Source organism: Drosophila simulans, chromosome 3L (assembly GCF_016746395.2).
Source record: "Drosophila simulans strain w501 chromosome 3L, Prin_Dsim_3.1, whole genome shotgun sequence".
NCBI lineage: Eukaryota > Metazoa > Arthropoda > Insecta > Diptera > Drosophilidae > Drosophila > Drosophila simulans.
The window spans coordinates 3,469,253-3,496,733 of record NC_052522.2 but is presented as its reverse complement, the minus strand read 5'-3'; the positions used below and the strand labels follow the sequence as shown (position 1 = coordinate 3,496,733).

The 27,481-nt window shown below is 40.9% G+C and overlaps 1 protein-coding gene across 4 annotated transcripts in view; it reads right to left on the bottom strand.

Moving 5' to 3' along the window:
• Positions 1 to 27,481, bottom strand: part of LOC6736653 (cyclin-dependent kinase 14) — a 94,232-nt gene that overhangs the window by 64,555 nt on the left and 2,196 nt on the right. The window contains exon 1 of one of the 4 annotated variants that reach the window (XM_016170794.3): positions 1,564 to 1,725. The exons of 2 other annotated variants lie outside the window; for them this stretch is intronic. The gene's annotated coding sequence lies outside the window, so the exon portion shown is untranslated. Of the gene's footprint in view, positions 1 to 1,563; positions 1,726 to 27,481 lie in introns of those variants that run through there. One more of the 4 variants, XM_016170793.3, reaches the window with a different exon arrangement.

The window sequence follows — 27,481 nt, the reverse complement described above, 5'->3', positions numbered from 1 at the left end:
TCAACGTTTTTACGTTACGCCTGGCGAGGAAGAAGAAGAGGCGGTAAAAGTAGCGCAAGGGCGACCACCAGTGGGCGGTGGGTGGTGGGTGGTGTTTCGGCTCGTGCCATAGAGTAGCGCTCTCTTTCGGAGAGAAAACAAGCCGGCATGTGGAACCTAAGAGAGAGAGACAGTGAGCAGCAGCGTGGAAAAGGGCGCTCTTAAAAGGGGTTGAAAGGGTCCTGTGTTACACGGCGTATACGCAATACTGCATGATTTACGATTTAAGGGTGAGGGCAGGTCGCGACTCAAAAGGGGGTGGCATAATCAAAGGATAGGGGTTCTTGGCTTAGCTGGGTCAAAGGCAAATCTCGTTAGGAGATCAAATCAGACTGCAGCTCGAGCTGTGCAGTTTTGCAGGCACTGCAAACACAAGCATTTGCGTCACACTTTCCGGTGATGCATGCAAATTGCTCGAAAGTGGGTAAAATATCTTGAGTCAGCGAATGGAAATCGAGGCAGCGACGCAGCTTGTGATTTACAGGAATCTTCTCAGATAACTTCAACTGCTCTGTGTGATTATCTTCAATAGGACTATTTCTGATATCTCTTTGCACCCTCTTGGCATTTTTCATTCAGCTTCTGCGGGCCCAGACACAAGTTCATTATCACGATTATCTCGCATTGCCGCCAAATGTTTACACTTCAAAGTCACGCACCGCCTTGAACTCAAACGAATTATGATACATATTTATTTTTGCTACAGTGGTCGCTAATGCAGTATATTTCATAATGTTTTTAAAAGACAGGTGTTTCTTTAAAAAAAAAATGTACCAAAAATATAATAAGTTATTTAAATAACGAAGAATATTTCAAGGTATAAAATCTTCCATACAAAATGCCAGATTTTTTAATCAAACATTTAGTGGTAATAAACCATTAGCACATTTAATGGCGCTGCTAATTGATATTCAGTCGTGCTTTGGCTTTTTTTTCTTTTTCTTCTAGGGACCACTGTATTTGATTTTATTATGAATTGGGCCTCGTTTAACTGTGCGAATCGTAATTGCCAAAAAGAGGAAAAAACACCCGAAGATAGCAATAATAATAAACTGCTCTGCCTCAAAAGTAACCTTCAGTTTTGGTTTCCTTTTCGCAGCTGAACGCACTTCAACCCGTGCAAAGCCTCGCAAATAAGCTGAATTCAAATAAGCGTGGGGGTGCTGTGGTCCCAAGGGGTTAAGAGCGGGCAGGGTGCTGCAGGGGGTTAAGGGGCTGAATGGGACCCGAACTCGGACTTCTAATTGAAACTAGAGACCGCATTTCGTTGGGGTGCGCACTTCGCGGCTCCGGCTGCTCAAATAGCAAACAATTCAAATAAACAAACACAAAACACACACACGAGGCAAATAAATAAATAAGCTACACAAAACAACGGCCACAATAAGGGTACACAAATTATTAAATATGATTATTATATTTATTGCCACCCTATTGTTGTTGTTGCTCGCTGGTTATTTAAGCTGTGATTTATGAGGCTGCGACAAAAATTCAAAAAAAGCCAGCAGCAGCAATGTGACGTACAATATCTGCAGTTTGAAAGCCACTGGCGGAGCGAAAGAGAGCGGTGGACGGCGCGCGAACGAGACGGGAACAGAGGGAGCGAGCGAGAGCGAAACGTCAGCCGCGGCGAACGTTCGACTGTGAACTAAAAACACAACAGCAACATCGCCGACACAGCGGCAACACAAAGCAGCACAGCAGCAACATCGCACGGCGCTAGCAACATCATAGCAACACAGCGGCAACATTGCAGCAACTGCACGGCAGCCACATGCATCAACATCGCTGCAGCCAATGCAGCTGCTGCGACGCCGGCAGCGACGTCGTGGTGAGTTTTCCACGGCTATTTGCGCTACTATGAAAATTCATTCAGGCCAAAAAGAGGAAAATACAAAGAAATGCGCAGCCGGCAAAGTTTGAACAGCTGAAGACGAGCTTTGCGTTCCGGCTTACGTCACAAATAAATACAGAGAAGCAAGAATCAGAGCCATAAATGCACAGAAAAAAATTAGCTTACAATTGTTTTTTTTTGCACTATGATACTTTTTAATAGTTAAATACCTAAAACAGTAAAGTATGCGATAATTGCTTTAAAAAAAAGATGCAAAATCAAAATAAAAACTTGCTTGTTTTTTATTCTGCCCATTCAGCAGCCGAAACAAAGCACAACAAAACCAAAAAGTAAACAAAATAAAATAATAAAAACAAAACAGAACAAAAAGAGATAAAGAGAGCAGAAAGAGCGAAAAGTGCTGATTTAGCTGCCATGAGGAAGTGTTGGCGAAAATAAATAATTTAAGAAACCATTGTTTAATGCAGCAGTGGGCAAAAAGCATGAATCATCGGACGAACAGAGGGAGATGGGGCTACCCGGGGGCGAAAGAGAGGGGGATGTGCCGAGAGAAAGAGAGGCAGAGACGCGTGCAAAGGCATCCACAACAGAGAAGCGGAGAAAACGAGTATCCAATGAAGGAATGTGGCCACGCAACAAACAAATGAGAGAACACAACTCTCTTGACATCCACAACATTTTCACCACTCCATTTCCATTGCAAGACCGAAAGCGATAGATAGAGTGAGAGAGAGAGGGCGGAGGGGTGGGACAGAGAGGTCACCAAGCATTGGGGCATCGCATATTTTGGTGCTCTATTTTAAATTATTAATGAGCGGCTTGTTCAGTTATTAAAAGCCTGGGAATATCGCCGAAGTCTCCCCGAAAGAGAGGCATTCGCACGCTCTCACCCTCTCGTTTTCGCTGCCTTGCTCCATTTCTCTGGACAATTCCCCAGCCAGCGGGTTTCCGGCGTAACAGGAGCTAAGCCAGAACTCGAATTCCCCACCAACAAGAAATTTGATTAGGTTTAGACATCCATCTGTTTATTGGGCTTTGTTGGCAATAAAAAAAGGTAACAACTGTTTAATGACTTTTGCAAAAATTGGAAAGGATGCAACCAAACCATCGACTTAGGGATAGGCTTAGTTTTTATAATGCGGAGCTTGTTTAGATTGCTATTATTTTATTGCAGAGATCAAATTTATTCCGATTAGTTTCCTCTTTACGTACACCTATACACATTCGTTAACATTTTTCATTTCGCAAAACTTTTTCCCCAAAAACACATCGAAAGTCATGTAAACATGTCAAGCCCTAGCGGCTAGCCATTTTCCACACCCTCGCAGACGCACGAACCCTTATCATGAGTTTGCCGCAAAAAATATCAATCATTTCCAGCGAGCTGACTTTTCACGCAGTACCTCTCGCCTCCCCGCCTTCCGTCCATTTCAATTACCCGAAACCGGGCTAATTTGCATTTGGATCGCCCCGAGGCCTGAAAAACCGTGCCGCAAAAACCGCACCTGGAAAAACTTTTGCGGCTGCCATGCGAGTGGAAATAAATTTTGTAGTCATGGTGCTCTCCTTGTTGTTTGGGCCCGAAAGTGTTGCATTTGTTTAGGCCGACGAGACACGCACTCCCCCGGCGAGGAGTCCTCGATTTTTCCTAGGAAAATGGCACCCCCTCCACTCGGCTTTCCTACCGACTTTTCCCCCAGGTGACCAAAAGGCGGAGCAGGAGCAACAGTCACCGGCTGAGCAAACAACAGTAGGCTAAAAATTGCGTGTGAAATGGTTTTAACTTTTGCTTTTTATCTCCAGTGCTGCAATGGCACGTGAGGGTCCTCCGGTGTGGGTCCTTAGAAGTTACGCATACGCCGTGTTAACCGATTCATGCTGCCAGCTACCAGTTTATTCTGCTTTTTATTGTGTACTCTGTGAACTGGAAAGGCGGAAAAGTTTCGACGCACTGAGATAATAAACACTAAATTGGGATCAGTTCTTTAACTTAATATGAAGCAATTGAAGAAAGGTTGAAAATGAAAATAGTTTCGTTCATATTTAAAAATGCTGAAATATTTTATATAAATTTAAAAAACTCTTGGTTTCGATCGTTTTTCCCAGTGCTGCGTGTTCTCAGACGGCTTTTCTCACTTTTCCTACTTTTCAACTGGCGTAACTCTACAAGAAGTAAATCTTCTTTTCCCTTGTTGTTTTAGTTGACATTTTATTTCTTACTTTGCGTAGGTAAATTCAATGGATAGCGACGTGTCCCAGCTCACTTTCCGTCATGCTGCAAAAACTTTCAGCATTCGAAATGAATTTTATTTGAAAACGAAACGGATTAGGGCCACTAGAAAAATAAACTCCTTCGATGATCCAAACTGGGCAATCAATTTGGGTTCGGGTTCGGGGGCGTGAGTGTGTGTGTGGGGGCGGGGCAAATGGACCATCCAACTTAATTGACTTTTGAAGTGAGTAACCATCAATCCTGGACCCCAAGAACCCACTCTCTTGGCAACACATATGGGGCCCCGCCCATAAAATCATTTAAATAATAAATGCTGGCGAAAGTTTATTCGGGCGAGCTTAGCATGTAATCAAAGTTGGGCTAATGAAAACATTTGCAAAATGTTTGCCCCACTTTTCCTTGCCACTCGTTCCTTCAGCTTTCCTGCTTAATGTGTATGGGCCCATAAAATCAATAAGCTTAAATAACTACAAATAACTGAGAAATTGGGCCACAGCCCAGAAAAGTGGGCGGCATACCCAAATGCAATTACATCCCTCGTAATCCTCTTTCCGCAGGATTTGTGAAGGACGAGATGAGCTGCAATTTTCCACACGTTCGGCTTTCTCTGTTCCCGCCAACCTCAATACATACATATATGCAAACATATTTGCTAATGAGATGGATTAAGGACCAAAAAGTTGTGGACAAAGTTGACCTGCCAGCGACGCTCCCCGAAAAAACCGCAATAATAATTCATGTTTATGTCAGCCAAATAAATATGCTAAATAATGTTTGCTTGTGTTTGTTGTGGTTTAGTTATGGCTTTGCGAGAAACGAGAAGGGAAATTGACAATTTCCTGCGCAGAGTGTTTCAGCGGAGTGAGTTTAAATCGGATTTAAATGTGTGTGGGAAATGTATAAACCAATTAAAGGCATCGCATTGACTACGAAGTATATATAAACTAAAAGGTTCAAAAGTAATTAAAATTTGAATGTTATACAACAAATTAATATGAGAACTGAATGGCTTAATACGAAAATAACTTTAAACTGCCCTCACAAGGTAGCTTTTTTTCTAAAATTAAGTGTTAATAGCCACATAAAATGCACTCTTTACTAGTTCAAAACTTCACACACTTCGCAGAACGCATAAAATCAAAACACCCTCCAGATCATTAAAGCCCAAGCAACTCAATCGCAAGGATAATTAAAATTCCCCTCGCCAAAGTCGGTTTATAATGTCATAACATTCCGAGCATACGCCATATAGCCAGCACATTGATTTCCTGCCCTGCGCGATTCCTTCGCCTCCAACATTTCCCTCTTGAGTAAACCAATCGACCATGAACTGCCCCTCCTGCCAATCCGCACCAGGTTCCCTATTTCCCAGCCTACTCATATACGCGGATGCCCCTCCACATACATACATACGTATTCCGGCAATCAACAATGAGCGAAGCACAAACTTCCGGTCTCACTTTCATTCAATTCTGCTCTGCACTTTATTGCAATCGAAAAAAGAAGCAACTCAAATGAAAAAACAAACGAAAAATCGCATAAAATGCAAAACGGTCTCGGTTCCACTAAAAAGGTCTATAAACATTTTGAGTCATCAACTTGGCTGATATTTTTTTGGTTTTTTTTCTTTTTTGCCGCGAGCAGAGTGAGAACCAATTTACAGCTATGCCCAAAAAGAAAATAAAATTAAAGCAAACAAACAGCACGCACAAGCATTTAATGGAGGCCAGAAACGAGGGAAAATCGCATCTGATGGCGATGAAAAAATAGGAGGAAGAACCTCACATGTGCGAGCGAATTCTGCAGCGAATCGAATTGGAATGGAGTGGGGAAAAGCGGAAATCATTCGGCGTGGAAAGTGGCAAATGTCTCAAGTGCTTTAATTGCCCGCAATCCGACAGATAGTTTCATTTGCACAAAACTAATTTGAGGGCACCACTCTCGAGTGGAATTAAATATATGAAAAACTTGATGAATGTCTCAAGTGTTTGAATTGCGTGCTAATTTCCTATATAACACTAAAACTAAACAGTGTGGTACACTATAAAAGTACTCTTAGACTACATATCGAAAACAACAGTGTCCTTTTTAATTCGGCGCGAAATCACACAGCGAAATTTACATAAAATTCATTTCCATACAAATTGACTAAAAACTAATTAGTCCACACTTTTTTGGTGTCAAAATATAAAAGCCAAACTTTGGCCAAATATTGTATAATTTTATTAGCCACGCAAACAAAGTTTAAAAGAGATTTTTTAGTTGCAAATTTTCTATATAATTTAATTGCCTGCAAAGATCTGCAAACATAATTTTGGCAAACCAATTTGACGTCCAACTTTATGGAGTTGGCTTGTCTTGCAGACTAGTGTAGAGAGTAGTTCACTTTAAAATTTGCATAATTAGACAAAAGAGTTTGGCCGGGGAGTTTTGAGTCAAAGTCCTTGCAAGGAAATGAACTTCCTTTTTAACTATCCACCCTTTTTGCCCCCGCTCTTCAAACATTTTCCATTTAGCATTCTGTTTATTTTGCGATTGAAGATGCAACTTTTGTGGCTCACAAATCTTTTTTGTTTTTTGGGAGGGCAGCACTGCAGTTGGCTATTTATTTATTTGGCTTTTTGTTCGTTCTTTCAGCTCGGCTAACACAAAACTTGGCTGAGTGCAGAAAATGTGTATTTCTCAAGTTATGAAATTTATTAGCCTCAAACGCTACACTGCCATATTTCTAGTTTTAATTGGAACATGCTGCACATCGAAACCAATGTTCTTAAAACACCAATTTCTCGGAATATCTTGTGTGTTTGCTTTGCTTTGTCGTTTTATTTTGATTAATGGAGATGCGAGAACAAAACCCAAACAAATCATGAGTTTTCGGTGCGAAGGGAAGTTTGAAAGATTTCAAACAGCGGGAGTTCGCATAGTTTCAATGTTATTGTGTTCAGTTTTCGGCTTGATTAGGCCTCCTGAGGATATGTTTTAGCTGCGATTTAATTAAGTTATTTCAGGTTAATTACAATGCAAACATTGAGGTGATGTCATCCGTGCCGAGGTATTGATTTCCTTTGAGTGCGGCACTATAATTCATTTAGCAGGCAGTTCGTTTGTCCGAGGAGAGTCAGAAGTTAATTAAGCAAACCGAAGATGATGAACGCAAGTAATTCTTCATTTTCCCTTATGCAGAGCAGGAAATTTTATCTGGCCATTCAGGAGTGAAAAAAACGTGTGGAAAAGGGAAATAAAACCAGGACATGCCACCATGGCAATCCTGCTAGCAGGCGGCGAGCAAATTAAATCGCTTCGCAATGCACAAAAGGGTTAAATGGCTTAAGCGCTGGGCGGTGGGCATCGAGGGGGCGTGGCCATTGAAAAGGCCAATAAAACTGCGTGAGTAATGTGGCAAATGGCGGCAGTCGAGCGAGTTGCAGGTCATAAATTGATTGAAGCAAAGGGGAAAATTGATATAGCAAAAGGAAGTGCAGGGAAATGTTTCTGAAACAAAAAAAAACGGTGCAAGAAAGAAATTACACAGAAAGAAATTAGACACTGGTGACCAAAATTTGACTGTAATTAAGCATTCTGGGTGGCAATAAAAGTTTAATCCTACTAATATCAGTTGCAAGCCACAACGCAGTGAATTATGACTTATCCTTGCAGATAAAGTTTCGTATTATAAATATTAGATTTTCTTTCCCTGCTGACGAAAAGCCCCCAAGCAGTTGGAAGAGCGAGAACAAGACAACGCCAACTGCCCAACACTTTATGTGTGCGATACCGAACTGAGCCCACGTGGCGTATGAGTGACGTGAATTTATGTAAGCTGTCTGAGGCAGGAAAGCGGGGGGAGCAGGCGGAGAGGGGGAACTGCTTAACTTGCCACACGTTCTAATCAGTGAATGCAACTGCAAACATTTTGTTTGCCTGCTGCCCAAAGTTACTTCGCCCGGCAGGAGGAGGAGGAGTGGTGAATGGAAAACCGGTTTCAGTTGCAGTTGTTCACCTTCAGCGTCCTTTAAGCCAGTAAAACGAGAGTGACAGCAGGGGGATCGGGGGATTGGGTGTTGTGCGGACGCAGGGGGAGGGCCATCAGCCCAGCCAATGTTGCATGCCGCACAAGCCCAAGCCAACCAAAGTAAACCAACACACAACCGACAACGGAGAACTGAGAACCGAACCGAAACAACAACGGCGAGAACAACAAAAATAAACCCAACAACGAGAAGAACAACAAGAAGTGTTTGGAATGCACAATTGAAATTGAGATTTATGTGGCCATCAGATACCCTGTATGCATAGGTAAGTGCGAGAAGCCAAAGGGCCACAAATGCATTGAGAATCTTTGCCTTGGAAAAGTTCAAAGAATTCTTCATAAATGTTTCAAGTGTTTTAAAAAACACTACATGAAAATTTTCATTAATTTAAAGTTTAAGAAAAAGGTATTTTAATATTGATGAATAGTTGACCTGTTTGTGTAACTAAATCCATTGCAAGCATTTCAGTGACAATTTATTTAAGATAAGATTTAAACGTGCAAAATAAATTACTTGTGGCACCTCTGGCTGCACATAAATTCTTTATTTCTATTTCTTTTTTTTTTTGTAAATGGCCACCCCTCCACTCATGTTACTCCCCAAAAAATGCAGCTACCCTGGAAGTCACAAATCAGCGACTGCATTGGCCAAATGCTTGGCATGCTGCTGCTGTTGGTAACTGCTGGCACACAGCTTGGAAAACTCACAGCTTGTGGGGGGAAGTGGGGCGGAAAATGGGAGGGAAAACTGAGGAAGCAGGCGCAGCTGGAAATCACTATGTATGTGGGTAAACCAGTTGAGTGGCAGGCTGCCCGCGATTCCCATTCCGTTTCCAATTCCAAACTCCCAAATCGGTGACACAACAACAATACAGCTCTCTAGCTGCCTGATGGACGAGCGGAAAATGGGTGGCAAGGTAGGTGGGTAGGTGGCGAAAAGGCGAGGTACAGCGAGTTACAGCGTCGGCAATTACAATTCAATTAATGCGCTTAGTGCAATTCTTCTTCGCCTTCATTCCTGCATTCTTCGCCTACTTATGCCCACTTATACTTTTCTTCGCCGTATAGTAAACACATGATAAGAAGCAGTAAAATTGCTCAAGCGGGAAAATGGGGTGGTGGCAGAGGGGGCCGACCGGAATGGGGAACAAAGGCGGGATGAGTTGGAGTCCAAGAACTTGGAAATTTAATCGCCGCCGCACAAAGTTAAACGACCGCGCAAGTTGCTTAAGACGCAAGGCGCAGACATGGCAAAGTGGGCGGAGGGCGGTGGGAGGTGGTTGGTGAAGGCCAGGCGGAGGGTGGGCGTGGCATTTGGCTGGCGTCGGTATAATATGCTCATATGTGAGCGTTTTGCTTTTGGCAAGGTACTAGAACATATTAAAGCCTTGTTAGCCCCTGCAATGAATTCAATTTAAAGTTTTAAAGCCCGTCGATAAAATGTAATAAAATAATAAAATGAATTTTTCAAATCCTATATGTTTCTTTAAGTTAGTCTTGAGTAAAACCACTTCCTTCTCTATCTTCATCCCTCCACGTGTAGTCGACCCCTTAACTGCCAGCTTACATTGCATCCTTATAGGTGCCCACACTACTTGTTCTTCTACGTGTTCCCCACGTCATGGGTGTTGTTTTTCAGGTTGTTAGGGGGGCCGAAGAAAGAAGAAAATGGGAGTGGCGTCTTTGTTCCTGCAAGAAAAGGCAGCGATTGCACAATGAACGGTTTTAAATTGCATTTTATTTAATTAAGCTGAAGGCATAAAAGAAGAAATTGAGACAGGCGGAGTTGGGAAATATTCTTAAGAAGTTTTCCTTATTTTCTTTAAACAAGTGAAGTTCCACAACTTCTGGGTCTGCGCTGAAGATTTGTTTTGTGGGATCGCTGAATCTGCTTGCGACTGAGCAAAAAGTTAATAGGGAAAGGCAAATATAAAAACTTTGATCTGAACAAGGTAGAGTCAACAATGAATTAGCAATGTCTGAAAAGAATTATTGCAAACTCTTTCATTAAAAAACTTTAGAGCGCTCGACTTTTTATAAATCATCAAGAAAGTAATCCTAACTAATTTTACCCTAGAATCTGCAATGGTCGTTAAGTGTTGCAAAACTCATATTGAATTAGTCTGTCTCTGTTACATCCTTTGTTTAGCTAAATCTTACTAATTAGCAAACAAAATCTTTTGACCAGCTCAGTTGGTAAGAAATCACTTTTCTCAAAAACCTTGTGTTGTATTACACTTTAAGCAAATAGAAAAGATAGGTCGGTCCTCTCTCATTTCCCTCAGTTGTTCTCTTTTTCCTCTCTAAGGTCGCGTTAGACGAGACGAGTCCCTGAACTAGCATTAAAGTTACATAATAAAACTAATAATAATTATCAACGCCATTGTCGGGACATCAACAGAATAGCAAAGCAAAACAAATACAGAAGAGGCGAATAAAAACCAGAGAATAGAGAATAGAAAAGTGAAGTGTAAGTGGAGGGACTCGGATGACAAATGCACGGTAAGAAATTCACTCTACAACTTCAATTGTCGAACTAATCAAGATCAAGGTCTAAGAAGAAGACACTATCTGATATATATACATGTATACATTTTTAGGTATATATTTTTCTCTGTGCAGCCACTAAAACCAACTTTTCTCTTGTTGGTGTTTGGTGACATGGTCTAAAAGAACAACAACTAGAACAAGCGAACCGGCAGCAGTTACACCATTTGCTTGTTGTCGAGGTCCTGGCAGAACTCCCCCTCCTTTTTCGCCATTCCTCATCTCGGCTGAGGATGCTGGGAATCCCGATTCTGGATGGCTTCGCCTGCCCATCATCATTGCCATTGTCTCCTGGCAACAACAACCAGAGAATCAGCCACAATGAGCGGCGCAAATGGCAACCAGGACAATAAAATGTCATAATGAAAGTTTTCCTTTTTTAATGGTATAGAAAGAGCGCAGACGAGCGACGAACGGCATTTTGGAGGGTTATAAATGGGACAGACTAATGGGTTTGTTGCCTGCTCTATATGGCGGTTATGGCCGACTAGTTTATGGCGAGTTTAGTCTCGTGTTTCCCAGCATGTTTGTCCTTGACAATGGACTCGAAAGGCTTACCAGAGTATGGTGTATTTAAGATAGATGAGTGATTCAGTTTCGCCAAGGGAATAAGAACTTACCTGGAATAAAAAAAGAAATGAATTTTTAAATAATTTGATCATTTAAGTATATTACATATAATTATAACTCTTCATAATTAAGGTAACAACTTACAGGAAATGTGTTACAACTCACTTAAACTGAAATTGCCACTTAACCCTTTAATTAATTGAAAATGCTTTGAATTTCTTCTCTGATTGTTTAACGTGATTCTATTAATTAATGCCATAAATTCTGTTCAATTTATATTCGCACATTTCAATGCATTTCCTTTGTGAATTCCAGTAGCCTCGCATTGGGCGTTAAAAGCATTTTATTACTGAATAAGAATTAAATTACTTAACCCTAATTAGTATTGGCATGACAGTGAGTAACTGAAGCTGCAACTGCTACTGTTAACTGTGAAAATTTCGCAGTTGATTAATAATGAAAAGGCAGCCCAAGTTTAGTCATGCAACACGACTTGCAGAAGTCTTCTTTCCGCAGCTAACCTCCAGTTTTGGCTTAGTTCGTCGTCGGTTTGGTTTTTCCATCTTGGAGTCCCAAGTCTGCGACTGCCTTCACATCAATTAGTGGTTTCATGTTGTGCATGACAGGCAAAGTTGCTCTCAAGATTTATATCAAGCATATGTATAACTTCCTCTACGATTCGCAGCTATCATTTTCAAACTACACTGCTCGAAAATCAGTTGGCCAGCAGTATTTTATTACCCTAGGGGCAAATAGGAAGGCTATACGTAAAGTTCGTCTTTTGAAAAGTAAGTGATTTTCTTTTCTTTTAAGGAAACTATTTTGTTAACCAATATTTTTCGAGTGTAAGGGTTGCATGTTGCCTTGGCACTCAAGGACTGCATTTTGCGCCTCAGACGAGGCTGTCGTTCATCAACGTCTTTTCCCCAGGAGCGTTCGTCTTCGTCTTCATTTTCATCACTGAAATCCCTGAACCTCCAGTACTTTCTTATCTTTGTGTTCAATTTTTCGGGACTCACAGGTGTTGCACACTGTCTGCGATTCCACCTGATAGACAAAGTGTGAAATGAGTAATGCAAATTGCAGGCAAAGGAGCAGCCAAAGGAGCTGCCAAAGGATGTGCCTCAACGAAGTGTTATGGAGCAGACATTTGCATATGTAGACCAGTGCATCCTCCTCTTGCCAATTTGGTAGGTCTGGAGTTTTTGGTTAGTTAGTCAGTCACTTTGGCAGCGTTTTGCAGCTGTCATGCATATGGAAGTAGGTCGTAAATCTCTGCCACTTTCGGCTGCCTGCAACGCTGATTCCCATTGCCTTTGCATATTTGATGAATGCGAGCATGGGGGTGTGACGCCCTTTTGATTAATAACTGCAAATTGCCATAATAGTTCACATGATTTGCTCAGTCTTCTATTTATGTACGTCTGTTGGTTGTGTGAGCCATGGGAAAAGGCGAAATATGACGTCTGTATGGTGTGAAAATTAGGAGATGCTTGTGATGCAAGCGGGAAAATAAATCAAAAGCTCGCCAAGTGAGAGATTTGTAGGTGGTATCGGAAGTCGTAAATGAAAGATAAAACTGCTTAACAATGCAATTATCATGCAATGTGCTATAAAGAAAAATGACAAAGTATTTTCTAAAGTAATACGTAATAAGTTTCTTCATACTTCTTGACTTTTGGATAGCATTCTAAGCTCTTTCTTTCTTAATTTTAATCTGCCCATTGTTGTCTCACGTTCGTAAAACAATATTAAGATATTTCTTTGGCCCATTACCTATTTATTTAACCATTTTTTCTGTTCGTAGTGTCTTTAAGCCGCAAAAACTGTGTCAGTTCACTGGTTCAACATTGGCGCAATCGACCCACAATCCGCAAAACCTTCAACATCCAGCTCAACCTCAAGCCACCACCCATTCATCCATCCATCCGTCCATTCGGCTTTCTCCTGGCTTGGCAATCATAATTGGTTGGACAATTTGCCTTGGGCAAACATTTACAACATTTTACATGTCGGACGGCTTCCATGACCTCCTCTTTTAGTCCTCCGCTCCACCTCCCCTCGCCACTCTCGATACTTTTTAATTGAATAAAGTGCACTTTGAACCAGCCAACCCAAAAATGCCCCTAGGCTACACGCCCAACCAACTTGTGACACTTTCATTGTGTAAAATGTCCTGCAAAGGAGTAAAGCGAAAGCGAGTGCACTGAGAAAAAATGTATTTTACACAAGCATGTACAAACTTTCATTATTGCAACTACCAGCAAAACATTTTGTGGTATTTTATATTTCTTTTAAATATATTTATTAGTTTGGCATTTACTGTATATTGCCTTAATTATGTGTACTCAATTTTATAGATAATATATGTTTTTTTTCATAGTGCATAAAAAAGTAGAGAAACGGAAGGCATGACCAAATGAAGCATGAGAAGTGAGAGAATCGTGCGACAAGCAATTTTTCTGGTAATAAAAGTGCGCCAATAACCCACTGCACTTTGCAGCACTCCACCCAAAAAACCCCACCACCCTTTTCCCCCAAAGATGCCCCAACTCCCTTTAAGGCCTACCATACACTTGCCACACATAAAAAGTCCAGGAAAAAGGAGGCGTTTAGATTGAGTTGTGTGTAGGCCACTCTGCTGATGCCCCCAGCCCGTATCCATTCATTTCTGTTAATTTATTGCCCTGTGATAGCCAAATATGGCCAAAAGAGGGGATGAGGGGGCGGAAGCTGTCTAACTGGCGAGGTGGAAAGTGGGTGGTGGTGGCGAAAGGAAGCGGAGGAGCAGGGGAAAACCATTGCACGTCGCAAGTGCCAATGCTTAAAACTTTTTGCTACGTGACTCGACAAGTGGCCAAGAAAGGGGATGAAGGCGTGAGGAGAGAAAAGAGGGGAACCTGGAGGTTCTGGCCAATACGTGGCTCAAATATGCACGCACGCACACCAAGGCACACAATACAGTGAGAAAAAAAGCAGGCAAAATGTTATAAATTGAATTGCCAGATAATATAAGATGTTCATAAGATTTATAACTAATTTTTGTGGGAAACTGAAGACCTGACCGTATTATTTTCTTCAACCTAGCTAAATCTCTTAAAAGTCCAAAAATGTTTATTAGTAAAATGTATTTTTAAAGGGTTTTGTATTATGTACATCCACTTCATACACAATTTTATTTTTAGTGGCCAACTCCAGCCGTCTGTTGCCATCTTCGTGATTTCTTTTTTTCTTGGCCCGCCTAATTTCTTCCCGCAGCATCCCCACCCGCACTCACATAGATACTCACGCACACACATGCACTTGCCGGCAGACACCGACACGCATACATATACATAAAAATCAGGTCATGTTCGCTGCTCAAAGTAATGGAATTTGTAATGCGTTCTCCCGCTTTTCCGACCCTGTTTCTCCGCCCAGCCAACCCCCCCTTTGATTGCCGCGGAATGTCGTTTTGTGTGCTCGTCTTCGTCTTGGTTTTCCCTCGCTCCCTACCGCTTTTCCCCAACTTTTCCATACCCCTTCCGACCACCCGAAAAAGCAGAAGCTCTTTCCCATGCTCGATTTTGCGTGCCCGTCGTTGCAAATTAACTTCTTCTGCTCGGCGGAGAGGTGGAAAATGGAGTGGGAGGTGGCTGGAAAAGTGGGTTGGTATCTGGAGATACAGCAAAATTCGCCTGTCAATGCTCAAGTGGCAGGGCCAGAGTAGAAACTTCAGTAGCTCCGCTTGTTTGCCATTATTAACAATCTTTGTTGCCATTTTGTGCGGAGACTGCCATGTGTTTCAGCCACCTTGCCACGCCCCCCATCGCCCCTCTTACGCAAATGTATTCAATTAGTTAACTGAAGAAAAATTACATCATTAGCTGGAAGTTCGAGGGGAAGGACAACGACAGGAAGCCCTCAGAAGGTTTATTAAAATTAATAATTGTCCTGGCCTGACATTAGATGGAAATGGTGATAAGGAGGGGCGAAGATGTCCTGGGAATGGAAATTCTTTGTGATAATAATAGAAATTTAATAGACTAGTAGTCAATGATGAAAGGAAGTGATTCAGGGGGCAGGGAAATAATTAAAACTTTTGTTTTATTGGAAGCTTCAAAGGACTTCAATGTAAAAATGAGCATATTGGGTATTAAAATAATCAATAATTAAGGCAACTTTTAATTTCAGCCTATTACTATTATTACTTTGCACAGGTTAAAGGATGTTAAGGCATAAACCCAGTTTCTTGCCACTTTTTTCTTTAAAAACATCTTTAGTATACATAGTTTATCACACCAAACTCGATTTTATGTCCACCCAATTTGTATTCGTATCAACTTCATTGTGGTTTCACTTCAAACTTGATCAAGCCAAGTTCTTGTCAGCTTCAGCTGACTTTCATCATAATTTAATTAAATTGTGTGAATGGAGGACTTGCCCATCCGTCCTTTGTGGTGTCCTTCAGTAAGTTCTAGTCAATCGAGCGACACAGGCTCTGGGGCTCTTCATTATTTGGGTCATATTGGAGGGAAAATTTCGCACAAGAAAAAAAACTTTTCAATTGGCCTAATGACGAGAAACTTCCTGGCACAAGCACTTGACTCTCGACTGGCTGGCAAATTGGCCAGCAAAATGAGCAAAAACTTAGTAAAAGTCGATATTCCCCTACTACGCCCACTACTCCGCCAATTGCATTCACGTACGACGAAGTTTCGGCGTTTGGCAAAATGTTTTAAAAATACCAAAATGCAAGTGCGGAGAGCACCAAGGAAATTAGGAAAACAAACAAACAAACAAGCAGGCAAACAACAAGAACCACGAAAACAAACCAAAAATGTTGCATTCCATTGCTGAGCAAAAAGTTTTCTATTTTCACACATTCGTTGGCCAAAATCCAAGAACTATAACCGAAATATGCAACTTATATGTGATTTTCTTTTATATCTATATCCAATGTGGCATCGAAAAGCGCGCAAAGTGCTGGGAAATTGTGGCAGGAGCTCGCCAAGAAATAAATGGGAAAGGAGTGGTTGGAGTTTTTGGCAAATAATATGTGAGAAATAACCGAAAGTAGACCAACAATATATAAAAATGCATCTCACATTATGCAGTGACTTAAATAAAAGGTACATAAAGCATGAAGTAAATTCTAAAATTGTGGATATAGTAAATCTTAGGGATAAACTATACAACATGGGATTGGAAATATTTAATATTTATAAAGGACTTAAACATTCCAATAATTTCCGTGGTAATTCCACCAAAATATTAACACATCCTCTCTGTCCATATTTATTCCTTATTTCTACATAAATACCCTGGATTTTCAAATCACTCTTCTCAATCTTAGTTGATCCTGCCGTGCTTAAATTTCGATTCTTGGCTCTCATCCCAATAGGGATTACTATTTCCCGGTCATTAGGATTTGCGCTCAAAATGCAATATGCATGCACGAAACCACAAAGCTATGGCCCCATCTAAATCAGTCGAATGGAGCCCCATGATCAGACACCTCGAAAAGTGGCAGACAAAGTCACACAGACGCATCTGCTTAGCATATCAATGTGGCGCGATTTGCATTTAGAGCTGCCACCAACACAGATATTAGCACCATTTTGGTTGGGGGTGCCACCGAAAAGTCTTAGGTGTTTGTTATTTATGCGTCTGTTTGCACTAATTCCACGCGTACAGTGAGGCCACCTGAAAGAGGACGGTGGTTTCCATAGCCAGACGACATGGACAAAGGTCAGTGAGCGGAGCAAGAAGTCCGTGTGACGTCCGTGAAGTGAAGTGACAGTCTGCAGACTTAAACGGGCTTATCAGAAATTCTAATTGAAATCACCGAAAGAAAAACAAAAGCAACGAAAGTGAAATATAAATTGAATTACATATTTTATGCAAACAAAGCCAGGCGGACATACCGGATGGTAACCCTTTACCCCGCACACTTTAACCCCATTCAGGGTGATTTGCCAAAAACTTTTGCTTCGTGTCAACATGACGCCCCATGCGGTGTCCACAGGGACACTGGAAAAAAACATTAGGAATATTGGAAGAAAATTCGAACACATTCCTTAATATATGAAAAATCGAATAATAATGAAATATTATATAAAATATATATGCACTTTTTATGGCAACATTTTATTATTTAATCTTTAGTAAAAACAAGCTGTTTTTTCTGATTTGAGCAAGAAAATTTTCCCCAGTGATCTAGCAGATTGTAGCACTTCCTTTGAGGGAGTAAAAGTCAAAAGGCTACCCCTGGATTTTGCCGACACACCTCCTCTCCACTTGAAAAACCTTCTACGCCAACATATGTCCTTGTTTATTAAATAGTTTCAGCGCAAATCCTTTGGCACTTGCTTGTGCCTTGTTGGAGATTATTGTACACGCTGATCTCCAGGACAACCCTTCTAGTCTTGTCCATCAATTAGTACAGAGTGCAACTATTTTTATGGCTTACGTAGCAGTTTGTAACAAATCCAGGGACTTTGTTCAGTTGTCCACAGCGTCAGGGATTATTTTAAGCTATTTTTTGTTAACTGCAACTTGACAATGTTGCTACTTTGGGATTTCTGCTCACGTAGTTGACATAAATTGAAAGTGCAGCAGAGGTAAAAGTAAGCAGAAAGCAAACAGTATTATATTTGGAGAGGTACTTGAAAAGCTTTGGGAGAATACTAAGAAAAAAGCAAATTATATATATACATTTTAAAACATTCAAACGCTTCCAGCGAATGATTGCAACGAATCCCATTCAAAATGCCATCAAACCTCAGCTCGCATATGATAATTAGGCACGAGTTCTCGCCTGTGTTCTTTATCTAGCAACACCTTTCACATGAAGAAAAGAAAAAAGGAATAAATTTAATAAAAATCAGATATATACATATCTGCATAATTTCGGAGACAACGTGAGGCGACTGACAAAGCTCTATTTGCATAGACAGAAATAACAGCTTAATAATCAAATCAAATCAAGTCAGAATAGAGTGCAAAATCAAATTAAATTTTGCTGCATATGGAAATATTTTACCCAACTAATTCAATTAACAGCACAATGCAAAAAGGGCGAAATATATATGGTGTGTCTGAAAGGATATTCCTTTTGTCGGGCTGGCCGGGAATCACGACGAAAAGACGGTCGGGTCCTTGCCCTCGACTCGATCAATGGGCCGCAGGACAAAGGGGCCGAGGCCAAAAGGAGCCGGACCAAGGTAAAATTTCCGTATACAAAACACGCGCCACATGTGCAACTGCCAGCTCCCAAGAATGTGGTTTGGTGGCAGGATGTTGGTGCCGCTTGCCAGGACGCTGATGGTGACTCAAGAGCACTAAGCTCCAAGCGGCAACATCCGTTTTATAAACGCAATAGTTAGAAACCCGAGCCCTAAGCCAACTGGCAGTGGTGGAAAATGTGGTATATAAGCACTTCAAGGGGGTAAATTAGGTTGTGCACCTCAGAAATAACATTGGTAACAATTTTTTTGGTTTCGGAAAGTATTTCAAATCCTCATTATGATAAGAAATCAAACAATACCATTATATAAATTAGAAGTAACACTTGAACAGTACGAGTATAAAGTAAATATCTCACTTTGGGTGCCAATTTTAGTCGCTACGCTTTTAAATAAAATTTATACAACACACAATATTAATACATGCTATGCAATCACTAGAATTAACTGCATTCAAATAAATTTAAACATAAAATAATCTTATTCTAGCCATAAAGTGCTTTCAGTTTTTCCCTGTCAACCTTGAACCACAGTGCAACTTCTTTTCACATCAGGCCAGAGGACCAAACGACCTGCCACACAAAACCTTGCCCAGGAGTCTGTGAACTCTCTGCTTTTTTCCATGACCCCTTCCTGGCTTTTCCGAGCGCCTCGTTCCCTTCGCCATCCCCATTTCTCCATCACCTTTTGTGCGCTATTTTCACGCTTTTACGCCGCAATTGTTGTGGCAACGTGAAGCGCAGAAGGAACTGCATTGAATGAGAAAAGCGAGCGACTTTGCCTAACCATATGAAAGAAATGATGACTTTAAAACTAACCTACAATTGCCCAGCAGCCAACGATTTGATGGAGTTTCATTGTGGCAACAGTTTGAGAGCGATTGCGAGCAGGAAGTCTATTTAGGCCGGCGTCTATTGTGTGGAGGTCACTGAATTTGTGTGCTTTATGCCAAAGTTCATGAACTTTTTTGATGGCAAACAAACCAAACGAGACAAGCCCCCAATCGAACGCCGAAAGGCGGGAAAACTCATTAACAAATTGCAGAAAGTGTTTGCTGTCAAGCCAATCTACCCCACCTGACCATGACGTGAATAGGAGAGCAGTTGTGCACCAGAGACAATCGCAGAATACTCAGACATGCTCCACATTTGTCTCGGGTTAACATGTCACGAAGTCGCCACGTCACGACTATGACAACATTGATGAGGACGGGGACTGGGCATGGGATGGGCCATTCTGATGGGCGGGGGGATGTGATGCGCAGCGCGTGATGGAACACTTAGAAGCCATTAATAACTGGGTTATGTAATCGAGACAAGAACCAAGTGAATGACGGGCCAAGAGCCACATAGAGATGGAGCCACGGCAAGCGAAGCGAGGGAGGTCAAGAGAAAGCTGGCTGCGGTTGTCAATGAATGAATGTGGAGCACTCAATTGTCAGTGTACACTGAAAAGGCTACCTTGGAGAATTACTATAAGGTAATTACAGAGTGGCGCCAGCAGAGTGTGGATTGTTGAATTATTTAATATTTTAATTATGAAGATTTGTACTGTAATACACGACCACTTTAAGTTATAACATAGCTCTACTTCGTTTTCATCTTCTTGGAGTGCACAATTTACCGCGTTTCATGCAAAGGTAACCAGTGACTGACACTTGATTGTCATAGGCTTTCGGTCTGACCACGTTACCTCCTCCTCCACCGACTGTGGCTTCGACTGCCCACCTCCACGTTGCGTGATATTCCATCAAATCAGGAGTTCCCGTTACGACGACAATTTCAATTTCGATTGCCAAGCCACGGAGTGTGACAAGTGTCAACAATTATCAAGTATACGCCACCTGATCACGACTGCAGCCAACCAACCTGCAACACCAAAGTCCCAAGCCCCCTTCTGCATGACACACGTGCGTCAATTGCCACCGAATTAATTGAGCGCACTCATGAGACTGTCAATTAGCAGAGTGAAGCAAATTTATGGCGCACAGCAAGGCAAAATGTAACAGAAAAAAAAACGATTCAAATAAATTCGAATGAAGACATATCAATAGGCAAATAAATGGTATACGCAAACGGAACATCAAATCGCTCTGTCAATTTGTGAGGTCGAGCAGAAAACGCGTGTCTAGCCCATAAAAAAGATGCTAACAAAAATTGCCAACGAAGAAATATGATAGAATAAGAAAAAAGAAAGGAAAGGAAAAAATACAAGATACTTTTGTGAAGAGCAAGAGAATGTCAAAAATTAGCAACGAAAATAAATGAGCCTCGAGAGATAGAAAAAGAGACATTCTATAGAGAAAAGAAAACTTTTCGTGAAGTTTATTATTATTTTTTCTGCCCTTCCGTCCAACTCTTTATACATTTCGCTTTGCTCGGCCAACAAAAGAAACCAGAGAAGTGGACCGCGCAAAAAAAATGTATTAAAAACTTGTCGCTAATTTTGACAACAATTTGCAATTTAGCCCTCCTCCTACTCGGCAAGTTTTTGAAGGCATCTTAATGATGGCTAATTAAAAATCTCAACTGCCACAAAGTTACGGTGTCAATTTTTCCTTTTTTTTTTATCCGCGAAGCTGAAATAAAAAACGAGGAAAATATAAAACCAGATAAGTCTGTCATGGCAATTAAACAAAATCATGTTGTGCTGTATCGCTTTGTGTTTGTTTGGAAAACAAAAGATTGTTTCGGCCACGTTTAAAAATAGCCCGTTGAGATGGCCAAAAATATCCCAAAGTATCTTGAAGATATGTGCTGCGGCATGCGGATAGACAGACAGCCAGTCAGACAAGTGCTTTTGTTATATTTCGAATGGAAATTCTCGGGCAGCAGCTGAAAGCAAAAGTTCCCGTCGCCGCTGCCATTGCCCACTCATTTTCCTAGCAAATCGAGGGAGGAAAATTTTGGTGGGGGTTTCTGGCGGAAAAGGAAGCCACAAACAAATTGCTGCCACCCAAATGACAGCTGTAGAGGAACAATTGCATCCCACAAAACACTCGGCTGCGTGTCTATAGAACTGAGAAATCTGAATTGACAACGGAAAGTCAATAAATACTCAGCTATGCAAATACCCTAGGAAAATCAGGAAAATTACTAAATAAATATATGAACAAGTATGCAGTGGGTTGCTCTGATTGGTTTTAAGAGATTTAAAACAACATATTAAGATAATAGACAGAAAGTAAGACAAGACTAAGCTCTAATATAGACTAAAAGACTAAAATAAATAAATCTTTGTATTTTTGTTTAACTATACTAACTTTCTTATTTTTAAACAAGAAAACACTTTAAAAGGCAAATTCGTCAACCAAAAACCAACGTCGACTTTGTTTCTCTGCAAGGACATCTTTCCTTTTTGGCCAGCAAAAAAAAAGGACAAAACAAAACCAAAAGTAACCGAAGAGAAATACCAGCAACACAATAACAAACAAAAAATGGCATAATAGGCTTTGTGGGCGTGACTACGAAGTGGGCGGTGGGGAAATGCGCAATCAAGCGTTTCTAGATAGTTTTGCTGGGAAACAAAAAAAAAGTACAACAAATTTTCTACTACAATGCTTACAAAATACTAACAACAAAGAGACTTTACACCCGCCCCGAGAAAAAAAACGTAAAAAATCATAAAAATTCCAACGAATACGAGTGGATAAAACGCAATGCCCATAAAAATGGTTACGCACATTGGGCAAAGGCGGCATGTGTGCGAGCCCCAAGGATCTCCGGAAAAAAGGACCCACACCTGAATCATACACCCCCACCCGGCCGGAAAGGCACCTTCTGTTGCCGTATGCAAAAATTGAAAAAATACAAATTTCCCATTACAGTTTTCCATTGCTTTCCTCTTTCTCTCGATATAGTATTTTTTTTTTTTTGGGCAGAGCCTGCAATTGGCAGTAAAGTTAAATGAAAATTGTAGCCTTGCGAGAAATTTGTATACAAACCGAAATAAATATAAATTATAAATGCGATATAAAGGCGAGCTAGATGAGCTGGCTACAGAGACGAAAATTGTACATTTGCATTTAATTAACGTTCATTAAATATTTACAAATTGCGGTAAATTACCGCAAAATGTTTCGGGGATGCATTTGAAAATGGTGTGAATACTGGCGATGCACAAATGTGGGAAGCACAGTAAGTGCATCTGACTCGTTCTCACTATGTGCATCTATGTGTCAAACCATGGTAGGGTGGTCAATATTTTCGAAAATGGAATAATAACCTTTTAAGTTAAAGCACTTTATTTTTGTCTTTTTTTACGCTTTAAATAAACCTTTAATAATGACTCTTTCTTCTTTTATTTTTTCATAAACATTAACAAATTTATTATTACTTCCCTAAAATCTTTTTCTCAGTAATTCCAAATTTCTGGTTGCAGCACACCCTACTGATTGTGTTTGAATACCTAAGTGAGTGTGTCCGGTGCACTTCACATTCTGCGGTGCCATTCGGTTCGGGGCGTGCGAATTTTCGGTACTATTTGGTTCGATTTGATGCGTGTTCCGCTGCGGTTGGCACTTGAAACCGTCATAGATGTTAGACATGGGTCCTTCGACGGGTCGTTGGGGGTCAATAGGTTGGGTGCCGACTGTGGGCAGTCACAGTGGTCAGAGTTGTTTGAAATTTCGGTTTACATTATGGTATTTGCGGTGAAAGAATCTCCAACGGGCGAGAAGTCAATAGTAAATAGTGTGAAATAAAGTTCAAGGAGCGATTGGAAGGGTTTTTTTAAGCTGCAGCAAGACTACGAAGTGGACAAGAAATTTGGAAGTAATTTGAGAAGTTTTTAATCGATTTTGTCCATTCGTTACAAGTTTACTTAGTTCCAGAAGATGAGCACTTGCAATTGGCAACTGCAGCTTCTGCCGAAGGTGGAATAAATCAATCAGTGTCCCTGGCAGGTGATCAAATAAATTACATTTCTCAATCATTGCGGGGAAGCCGTAACGGAGACAAAGGCCATAAACCACTTTCGAGTCAGAGCCATAGTAATTGCCATGAGCGAGCAGATTTTCCGGCCCATTTGCTGGCTGTGCGTCAATGGCGAATGGCTAACTTAATTTGCAAAATATGCAAAACTTAATAATAAATACGGAATTTTGGTACGCCGCGCATTGCAATCGATTCGCCACTCAAACGGATTGCAATGGAAATGAAAAAATGCAAAAGGAAGCACAAACAAAACCGAATTGCGAGTTTCCCATTTTGGCTCAACGATTTTTCCTCTTTATTTCCTTCATTTTTTTTTTTTATTTTTTTTTGTAAATTGTGCTCGATGACAGGCAAAACGAGGCGAGCGACAATTAAAAGCGAAATAAAAACAAAAATTGAGAGAAATTGTTAGGCGATGATGTCCGAGATGATTCCGCACGATACGTCACAGAACATTCAGCGTTATTCGAGTGGAAACTGTGCTTCACCTAATGAGAGGGGGTATGCCCCCCAAAAAAGGGGGCACGGTCTGTGGATTCCTTGGGTTGGAGATCTTGGGTCTATAAGTGTGAGTCATGCTCACGAAATTCGTGATATGGAACCAGGTTTTGGTCACTGGAAAGGAATGTGGCATCAAAAATTTTACCTAAGTTGTATAGTTTGTTCAATATTCATATGTATTCGAAAAATATTAGAAAGAACTAAGGTTTTTTAAGTAAAAATTCCAATTACTTCTGGTCACGTTTCCATCACTAATCGGAAGGACTCGAGCAACAAACCGACTGAAAGCAAACAAATTTTATGCGACCACGCGCCATTTGATTTCCCTCAAAAAAGGGCGAAAACCAACGAAGTAAAGTTAAGTGGAAATTCAAATGGAAATACTTGAAGCAGTTGCATCGACCAGTTTATCAAAAAGATGCTCCCGAAAGATTTCGCCCCCTCGAGTTATGCATTTCTTTCTAATGAACTCCGGGCCTTTCAGCGCTTTCTTCAGTTCCATTTCTTTTATATATTTTTTTTTTGGCTCTTTCGAGCAATGAAAATCGTAATGAAGCGGGGAACATTAAACAGAACGCCAGAATGGACGCAGACGATTTTGGAATGGGTTGAGGTGAATTTTATGCGCGTAATTAGCAGCAATTAGGGCGGCGGGGGCGGATATTCAATATTCGGTAAACAGAGCTTAACATGGACTTCAGGCCATTCATTATAGTCTGACAGCAAATTACACTTTTTTCCCTGCGTTCGCCTTCTTGTTGTATCTGTTTTTTTTTATTCACACGCCTCGAATGGCATTTGCGAAATGCAAATTACGCTAAGCAAATTAGCGCGGAAGCACCAAAGTGCAAGAAAAGAAAAAACACAAAATATAAAAAATAAAAAAATGGGAAAAGAGCAGGGAAACTTAAGTGAGGTGTGCGCCAGGGAAATTCAAGACAAATTAGCTGGGAAATGGAGGAGATACAAACGTGTGTACAATAATGCACCATGCGGGTGCACAATGCCAAATGAGCTGCGAACTTTGGTGCAAGTAAGGAAACTAAATACCCTGAGTGGGAATAATTATGGAAATTTATTCTGGTGACTCACTTAACCAGGAAAGAAAGTGGAAGAGGTTATGGAATGCCTTAAATGGGGTAAGATATTATTTTCGGGAATTAGTGGTTCAAAAGTCTCGTAGTTATCCCAGCAAAAGTGCAACAATGCACTTTAAAGGCATTCCGGTGGTCTTGAGCAGGGTTAACTTCTTGACACCTTCAAGTCGTTACAATTAAATGTGAAATATAACCGGGGCGCAAGGCTGTGCACTCGCAGCCTCTGAAGGCCCAGTTAAGTTGTTAGAATGCACAATAAACTCATTCATAAGTCTGGCGTAAAGTCTCACAGCAATTTAGCCAAAGTCTTCACACCGCGACTGACTCGCCCACAAATCAAATTGCAATCCCCAAGAGCCGGCGCGAAAACAGAGCTGGGTTGAGTGAGTGGCTGGGTTACAGTGATGCACTCAAAGAAAATATTATAAGTAAGTATCTAGAAAATTATAGGCTAAATAGGATAGGATATGACATTTTTCAGTGTTGCACAACGAACTCGTAAAACTTTAATCAAAATCAACTCAGAAAAATTAGTATGTAGTAATCAGTTTCCCAGCAATATCTATCATACTATATCTTAATACTATACTATATATATTAAGTTAATACATTTAAAGTTAATGTTCCTTTATTTTAGTAGTGTTGTGGGGGGCAACAGGAAGCGCGCTGAGCAGAGCGACACCTGGCCGCTTCGCTTATGACAAACTGCCACTCCAGGCGTGGCTGGGAAAGCGGGAAAAGCGACAGGGGGCGGTGGTCGGTGGGCAATTGAAAAATGACGCCTGGCCAGCCGGTGGAAATGCATTCGGCAAATGAAGCCGGCCCAGAAGCACGTGAAGCGAGCAAACAAGACACAAAAAGGGAGCAGCGGCAGCTGTGGGAATTCAGTTTGAATGCGACCGATATGTCAATATGCCAACTGCTGTTTGAGTTTATTTTTTTCCGCTCTTCTCTATTTGTTGCCCACTATGGTTTATTAGCGATCCACTAATTGCGAAAATTTGCTTCGCATTTATCCGGCGAGCCAACGACAAATAAAAAGGCCAGCAGAGAGCACGCGTGTGTGGTTTTGCTGCTTTGTGATCATTAAATATTTGAAAATTAATAAAAAACGCTGTTATCAGCGATTTGGGCGCTCGGTTACCTGATGCTGAAATAAAATTATAGAGCATTTCGTGTTGACCCACAGCTGTAGACACTAATTGAAAATGGGTTGGAGAAAAGTGTAAAAAAAACATGCTGTTTGTTTATTTTATTTGCCATGGGTAAAGTTGCATTTGCCGCGATAAGCAGCAAAATCACAACTGATAAAAGAAATAAGAGTCAAATGAATAAACAGCACAGCCAAACAGAAAAATGTTATGTAAATAGTAGTAATCAGATAAGGGAAAGAGTGAGCCGATAAAGGAGTTTTTCCTTATTCCAGTTGATAACATAATAAAGGGGATATGTGAGAAGAAACTGCATTTGATACTCACGAATACATAGTATTGAATAATAAATATTTGAACAAGATTCGTTGCCACAGTGCAGTGTATTTTAAAATGCATTTTATTGTTGTCAGGTATACTCTAAATATTTACTATCACTTATGCATACCTACATATTGATTAAATTAAGTGAAAATTCCAAAGTCCACGTAATATGTGAGCCACTCAAATGAATCATGTTTTCCGCTGTGTCAATTGGCTTATCAAAGTTTTGCCTTTTGTTTTAGTTGATAAGAAATAACACAGAAAATGACTCCCAAAATGAGAATGTTGGGATAAAAATGGCAAGCTAAAATTGGCACTGGTATCTAAGCAAAAACAAGAAACTCAGAAAGAACAGCGACTAGCTTTTTTGGCCAAGTTTTATGAACGAAAACCGTTAAGCGGCAACCGTTAGCTTTGATTTAATTAGAAGATTTTTGTGGGCCTGCTACAGTTTATCAAGCCCCAAAGACAACACACGACTTCAGCATCAAACTGTGGCCATGGAGGGGATTTGGGCTCTGCAGTGGCTGGACTGATTCGTATGCTTCTCTCACTGGCTCTTAAAGCAGGTTTTCCATTTGGCCTTTGGCATAAGCCCCGCACTGAACTACTCGAGTGCCCAGCAAAAGCCGCACAAGTCGCTCTCTATGTGTGTTTGGCTTTGTGTGCCAGTGTTTGGGGCACACAAATATGAATAAAAGGTACAGTGGATGCTCGCGAAGCCGAACAAAGAACGTTGGTGGAGTGCCAACACTATGACATACCATTTATTCAGCTAACTGTTACCGGAAATGCACACGAGCTCCACCTAGCGGCGGTTACAATTTCTTTGTTTTGAAAAGTTTTTCAAATTAAGTAGTTCACCATACCCGATGACCACTGTTGAAGGTGTAGTAAAACATCGGGCAACGAGAAATATGCATGATGTTGTTGAGCTGCCGTTGTTTTTTGTGATTATTCCTCTCTTTTTTGCG